Raw genomic sequence first — 7,386 nt, forward strand, 5'->3', positions numbered from 1 at the left:
CTGTTCTAAGTCTAAACAGAATTGTACTAGAAAATACAATGCAAATGGTAGTGGGCCCAGGAGCTAGGAAACCTTGATTCCAAATTTTGACTCCACCACCAGCTCAATGGATGGTCTTATTCAAATCACCCTACTCTTTCCTTATCCGTCAAAATGAGAGATTAGGACCACTTGGTCTCTAAGGTCCCTCTATCTCTGACACTGTTACCTTCAGAGAAAGCTGCATCAGTCTCATTGGTTGACTTTGAGTGTACCTGAGCCCTTTCACAGAGACCAAGGTAAGTAGTATTGTTGCTGCACTGTGTTCTTGATATTTTAAAAATTGTGCTTCTGGTTCAAATTTGACCATGGTTTAGTCCCTTCCAGAAAAGTGAGTTAGGCACAGAAAAAAGAGAAACAAACATAGCATCAATTTCCTGAAAAGAAAGACAGAGGGGACCTCCTGTGAGTTTCTTATTTGTAATAATTGCTACTTTTCTTCTGAGTTACAGGGCTTGGGGCAAATAATAGATATTATGAGGAAAACACCTTAACATGTTGTATCTATTGTTTTCATAAACCAAAGCAGAAAGAACTCTGTCAGGGTTGCTGTTCCAAGGTTCCAAGGATAATTGGTGTATTCTTAATCATATCTAGAGGTAAATAGTTTTAAGTCAATGATTGTTTTACCAGTATAATCAGTGGTTCCATATGCCTTTAGAGAATGTGGTTTCCTGATAATTTTACCATTCATTGAGATTACTGCCTTGGCACTTTTTTCTCTTAATTTGACCAGAATTAGAGAAAGCAAATTTAAGTTGAAGAGCAGCAACCGGGAACCATTAATAGAAAATGCTACAATGGGTAACTGACTATTATATGAGTTTAGTTGTCATAGGAATGCCTAGACTTTGGCTTGATAAGATGCAAACGTTTGCCTAGGGCCCAGGCCATTTGAAATAAATTATTGAGATAAATCTAATTCTTATTTAAGGAAATATCCAGTTAAAGTAGTCTAAGAAGTATCATTGATGAGGATAAAAGCCAGAAAATTTCAATATGGCTGAATTTAACAAGTGAGCAGAACTTACAGGCAGATTTGAAAGTTGGTATGGGCTAAGTGGTAGAAATAGAAGTGCATGGCAATATGGCCATGTAACTGGGTGTTTCTTTTTTTCTTTTTCAAATTAAGAATAGTCCCCAAAATTGGCAAGCTGAAATTTCTTTTAGAAGATTTTACACACAGTTTGAGTGAGAAGAATTTTCCTGTTGTCAAATGGTTCAGGTAAATTCTTGTGTTCAGTATTATGAAGGTCATGGCAGTTTCTTCTTTACAGACATATTTAACCACTGGCAAAAAGAAAAGAAAGGAAAAGGAGGTGGGGAGAAAGAACAGCCCAAGTTGCTGAATTTTGTAGAGAGTATTAGAAAACCGGTATTACATTTAAAAAGAGGCTTTTGTTTGTTTAAGATCTTTTAAGTTCAAAATGCAGAGAAGTCTCTTTAAACCACACATTTGGATTACAGAGCTGCCACCACCTGAATGCTAATAAAGGGCTTCGAGGAGAGTGTGTATAGTGGAAAGGAGTGTGTGAACCATGTTTGTGCTATGGAATACACTAATCACTGAACTTTACATGGAGTTACCTTTAATGGTCTCGATGTCAATGTGCTATGCATGTTTACCTAAGAATCAAAAATAAATTGTGGTACGAACAGAGTGTATATGTTCTTGGGAGCCATAAAATCCAATAGAAAATAGATGAAAGGCTAAACAGTACATTACCATGAACAATGAATGTTGAGGAATTACATATGAATCTAGTTGTGCTCGAGACATCGCACTTCATCTTTCTTGCATTACTATGTAAAGCCAGTGATATAATTAACCCGTTTTTGCAAACACCTAGAGTTGGCTCTTGGTCACTTGGCAGTGATGTGATGAGGACCATAATGAGAAGAACATGGGACTTAGGTAAGGGGGCTTTGCTACTTCTTGTCTGCTCTGGGCGGGGCACTTCCTCTCTTTGGGTGAGTGGTGCTTAGTCCTGGCAGGATAACCCTTGCGTTGTTGGGGTGTGACAAGTCAGCCTAGGGCCGAGGCTGTGGAATCAGACCTGCTTTCAGTCCTGTCCCTGCCAGCTACCAGCCATGTTACTGGGGACATGCCTCTTAACCATTTCAGACTTGAGTTTCTAATCTGTAAAACGGGGTCAAAAATACCTGCATTATAGGATTGCTATGAGATTATAAGAAATGCTTAGTACAGTGCCTGGCACATAGCAAGCGCTCAATAAATTGTTGCTATTATTATCATTATTATTATTATTAGCATTATAGAGCTAAATATGATAGTTTACTCCTGTCTTTGCAAAATCTTAATATTTTGATATTTTACCTAATTTCCCTCAAAAAATGGTAGCATGATGGTTTTAAGAAGAGAGAAGGAATAAAAATGGATTTTCAGTATTTTTCTTTGCTTGTGAAAGAGACCTGAAACAGTAATTCCTTTGTCCCTATGTTACTCTTTGACCTACAGCTTCATTTATATATGATTTACTTAGAATGTAGTTATCATTGCATGATATTTATTTATATAGTGGTTACTTTTAATGACTTTTTTCACATGGATGTATTCCTATTCTCTAGAAAATAATCCATCCACTTGGTTCCACTTTTGAGATAATGAGGTCACACTGTGTTAATAGGAGCTAAAGATAAAACTATGCAGGACCTACTTTGCTTAAACCACCAAGTTACTAGCTTAGCTGCCTTTGAGAGAAAATTGGGATATCCAAGCAGTGTTACTAGGTGAGGACAATTCGTCATAAGTAGCTTCTGAACATCTTTGTTATTTCATGTATTCTGATAGCATTCAAGAAGCTTAAAATCATGCTTTTCAGCATGCTGAATACTCATCATCATCCCAATGCTGGATCTGTAGAGAAATAGGGCTGTCACTGCCTTATCCCTGGGCCCCCATTACCACTTCACCTGGATGATCACGGTGGCCTCATAACTCACATCCCAACCCTTTTACTGTTTTAACTGGGAGACTTTCATGTCCTAGTGTGTACGTAGGTGTGTGTGTGTGTATATATATATCTATATCTAGATAGATAGATAGATAGATAGATAGATAGATAGATAGATAGATAGATAGATCGATCTGTTAGTCTTCAGCACTTTGCTGCTTGACAAACATTCCTTGTTTAGAGTTCTGATTCTGGTACTTGGTTGTTCAAAAATCTTCAGTGGCTGCCCATTTTCTGTGTATTCCACTACTTAACCTTTAAATCATGACCTGGTCCCAGTGCTCCAGAACCGGTTTTGTCTGCCAGTGTTCTCTTTCATAGAATATATGTGATAGTCTGTGTCTTCCTCGGCCCCATCTGACTAAGCACTAAGGATCTTCAGCCTACAACTCAACCCTGATCTCTTAAGTTTCTCACTTAAGCTCTGGTGGGTAAGAACAGAAATTAAACTTCTTACCTGAAGCCAGAGTGCCTGAGATGAGACTACAAAGCTGTAGTCTCCTTCCTCTTCTCCTCCATCATTACAGACACCTAGAGGTGGCTCTTGATTAGTTGGCAGTGGTATGAGGAGTGCCCTAATGAGAAGAACATGGGAAATAGAGTGAGGGCTTTGCTACTTCTTGTCTGCCCTGGACTGGGGACTCCCTCTCTTTGGGTGAGTGGTGCTTAGTCCTGGAAGGATAGCCCCAATCTGAAAAAGTGCCTTTCTTCTTTAGTTTTCTTTTTAAGTTTCCAGCCTACCAAATTAGGGTATCTGCACTGAACCCTAGCCCCCCTTGCCTGGGGTCCTGGATGCTACCCATTTAATTTTGGCTCTGAATACAAATATCCTTATTGGGTCCCTGAAACAAGTAAGTGGAGACCTAAACTCTGTTCTTAGGTTCTTGCTAGCCTCATGTCCTGAGCATCATCACATACATAGTATGTTTATTTACCACTGGGCTTCAAAGTACTCTATCCATTCTTTTGCATGTGAATGCTAGCCTGGAATGTACTTAATATACTTACTATACCCTAGATTTGGCATAAAGAGCTGGGCCTGGCAAACTAAGGCCCTTGGTTAAAATCTGGTCCAACTGTTGTTGTTTTTTTTTTTTAAATAAAGTATTATTGCAACAAAACCATACCCACTCATTTATGTATTGTCTATGGCTACACTATAATGACAGAGTTGGATAGTTCTTCCAACAACTCCACGTCTTCCAATAGAAACCATATGGCCTTTAAAAACTTAACTATTAATAGAAAACATTTGCTGACTCCTAGCTAAAGCTAAGTAGTTCTCCAAGCCTTGATATTGCTTATTCTTTGATAATTCATCATTTCCATCCTGTCAAACAAATGGACCTAGAAAGCTAGTTCATTGAGACCATGAAAATAGGTTCCAACCCATTCAAACTACTTGCTTTTATTTGAATTTCCTGCTTCCTCTTTGTTGTCTTCCTAAAATGTCTTTTCTCTGTGTTTTGCTTTTTAGGGAAAGAGATGTCATAGGCATAAAGACTATTGGAGTAGCCTTATGATAGGTCTTTAAATGTCATACCAGGGCCTAACATGAAAGTCTTTCAACATCGCCAGTATCTGTCAACATGACCTTCTAGCATCTCTAAGATTAAGCCTTTCAATTCTTTAGTGTCTCTAACATCAGGTTTTCTGAGCGCCATAGCTTCCAACATCTCCAATTGCCAGATCTTCTAAATGTTAAAACACTCAATGTCTTCCACTCTCTGGCCTGAAGCATCTCCAATGCGGGTTTTCTAATCTCGATATGGGGGAAATTGAAAGTCTAGGTCTTCTACTTTCTCTAACAATCAGTCTTCAAGATCCAGGTCTTGTCTTTCTGGGTCCAGAGTTCTAAGTTGTGATTTTTCTATGTTCCAAATCTTCCAGTGTCTCCTATATGCAGGTCTTCTAGAGTCTACGTGTTTCATTGTGTCCAAGTCCAGCTCTTCTAATATCTTCTAGTGCTTACATCATTCAGTTTGTACAACCTTCAGTGTCTCCTAAATTCTGGTTTTATAGTGTCTCATTATCACCAGTTCTACCATCCAAGTCTTTCAATATCTCCAAGAACTGGTCTTCCAATGTTTAGGTATTCCAACATCCCCAGTGTCTGGGGTAAAAAACCTAGGTCTTTTTACATCCTGACATCTTAATGTCCAAGTTTCCTAATGTCCAGGGCTGCCAACACCCTTGACTTACATACAGCATCATGAAAATTTCAACTTCCAAATTTTATGTCTTAACACAAATGTGTCAATACCCAGGTTTTCCAAATGTCTCCCAATATCCAGGGCTTCTGATTTAGGCTTTCTGAATGTTTAGATCTTCTGTTGTCTATATCTTCCAATGTTTAAGGCTTCCAAGGTACAGGACTTACAATGTCTCTAGTATTCAGGGCTTCCAATACCCATGAATTCCAACATTCAGGGTCTCCAAAGTCTCCAATGTCCAGAATAACCAATGTCCACCAAATCCAAGGCTTCCAATGTCTCCAACATCCTGTGCTTCCAATGTCTCTAATGTCCAGGGTTTCCAATGGCGCCAGTGTCAAGGTCTTCCAACAACTCCAGGTCTTCCAGCAACTCCAAGTCTTCCAACAAATTCCAAGTCTTCCAACAGCATCAAGGTCTTCCAGCTAATCCTTGTCTTCCAGAAAATTCACGTCTTCCAGATAATCCACGTCTTCCAGTAATTATAGGTCTTCCACAAAATCTGTATCTTCCAGGAAAATCCATGTCTTCCAGAAAATCTATGTCTTCCAATGGTTTCAAGGTCTTCCAGACAATCCACGTCTTCCAGCAATTTCAAGGTCTTCCAGCCAATCCACGTCTTCCAGAAAAAACTTTGTCTTCCACCAAATCCAAGTCTTTCAATCAATCCAAGTCTTCCAGCTAACTTATGTCTTCCGGAAAAATCCAGGTCTTCCAGGCAATCGACGTCTTCCAGAAAGAAATCCAGGTCTTCCACTCAGTCCACGTCTTCCAGAAAAATCTATGTCTTCCGCCAAATCCATATCTTCCGGAGAAATCCAGGTCTTCCAACCAATCCATGTCTTCCACCAATCCAGTCTTCCAATCAGTCCACGTCTTCCAGACAAAATTTATGTCTTCCACTAAGTAAGTCCAGGTCTTCCGGTAAAGCCACGTCTTCCAGAAAATTTATGTCTTCCACTAAATCCAGGTCTTCCAGTAAAGCCACGTCTTCCAGAAAATTTATGTCTTCCACTAAATCCAGGTCTTCCAACAAATATACGTCTTCCTAGAGATCCACGTCTTCCGGAAAATCCATGTCTTCCAGTAACCTCCAGGTCTTCCAGCAAATCTACGTCTTCCAAACAATCCAGGTCTTCCGGACAATTTGGGTCTTCCTGAAAATCCACGTCTTCCAGAAAAGCCATGTCTTCCAGGAAATCCATGTCTTCCAATGACCTCCAAGTCTTCCAGAAAATCCATGTCTTCCATCAAATCCATGGCTTCCAGAAAATCCACGTCTTCCAGCAAATCCTTGTCTTCCAACAAAGCTGTGTGTCTTCCATCAAATTCATGTCTTCCAGCCTACCCACGTCTTCCAACAAAGTTACGTCTTCCAGAAAAATCCACATCTTCCAGAAAATCCACGTCTTCCAACTAAGCCACGTCTTCCAGAAAACCCTTGTCTTCCTACATCTCCAGGGCTTCCAGCATCTCCAGGGCTTCCAGCATCTCCAGGGCTTCCAGCATCTGCTCGTCTTCCGGCATCTCTGCATCTTCCGGCATCTCTGCGTCTTCCAGCATCTCTGAGTCTTCTGGCATCTCTGCGTCTTCCGGCATCTCTGCGTCTTCTGGCATCTCTGCGTCTTCCGGCATCCCTGCGTCTTCCGGAATCTGCTCGTCTTCCTGCGTCTGCTCGTCTTCCGGCATCTCTGCATCTTCCGACAACTACCCAGTCTTCCAACAGCGGGCTCAATATCCACGTCTTCCAGCGTCTCCAGGGTACCGGTCTTCTAACATTCAGGTCTTCCAGTGTCTACGATATCCAGGTATTCTAACATGTTCCATAGTCCAGGTCTTCTGACCTTTCCCCAGGTCCAGACCTTTTTAAAAGGAGTCTTCCCAAGTCCGAGCCTTTCCATGTTCAGATCTTTCCACAGACAGGTCTTCCAACACAAATAATCCTGCTTCCAATAGAATTAGCCTCAAAAAATTTAATAAGGCATTCCTTCTTATAAACCAGATTCTATGGATCAACTGTATTGCAGCTTAATAGTGTTTTTTGCTATTAGGATTTGTGTATTTATTTACAACTTTTTAAGATGGTGTACATAAAACATCTATAAAATAAACACATCGATGGGATTACTGTGATAAATTTTGCTACTTTGCTAATGCTT

At 40.2% G+C, this 7,386-nt stretch overlaps 1 pseudogene; it reads right to left on the bottom strand.

The window, feature by feature from the left end:
* Positions 1-5,367: 5,367 nt before the first annotated feature.
* LOC123848290 (uncharacterized) lies at positions 5,368-6,916 on the bottom strand (annotated as a pseudogene).
* Positions 6,917-7,386: the final 470 nt, after the last annotated feature.

The sequence above is a fragment of the Mirounga angustirostris genome, unplaced genomic scaffold (genome assembly GCF_029215605.1).
Source record: "Mirounga angustirostris isolate CCGP_5_RB_7025 unplaced genomic scaffold, mMirAng1.0.hap1 SCAF_11, whole genome shotgun sequence".
NCBI lineage: Eukaryota > Metazoa > Chordata > Mammalia > Carnivora > Phocidae > Mirounga > Mirounga angustirostris.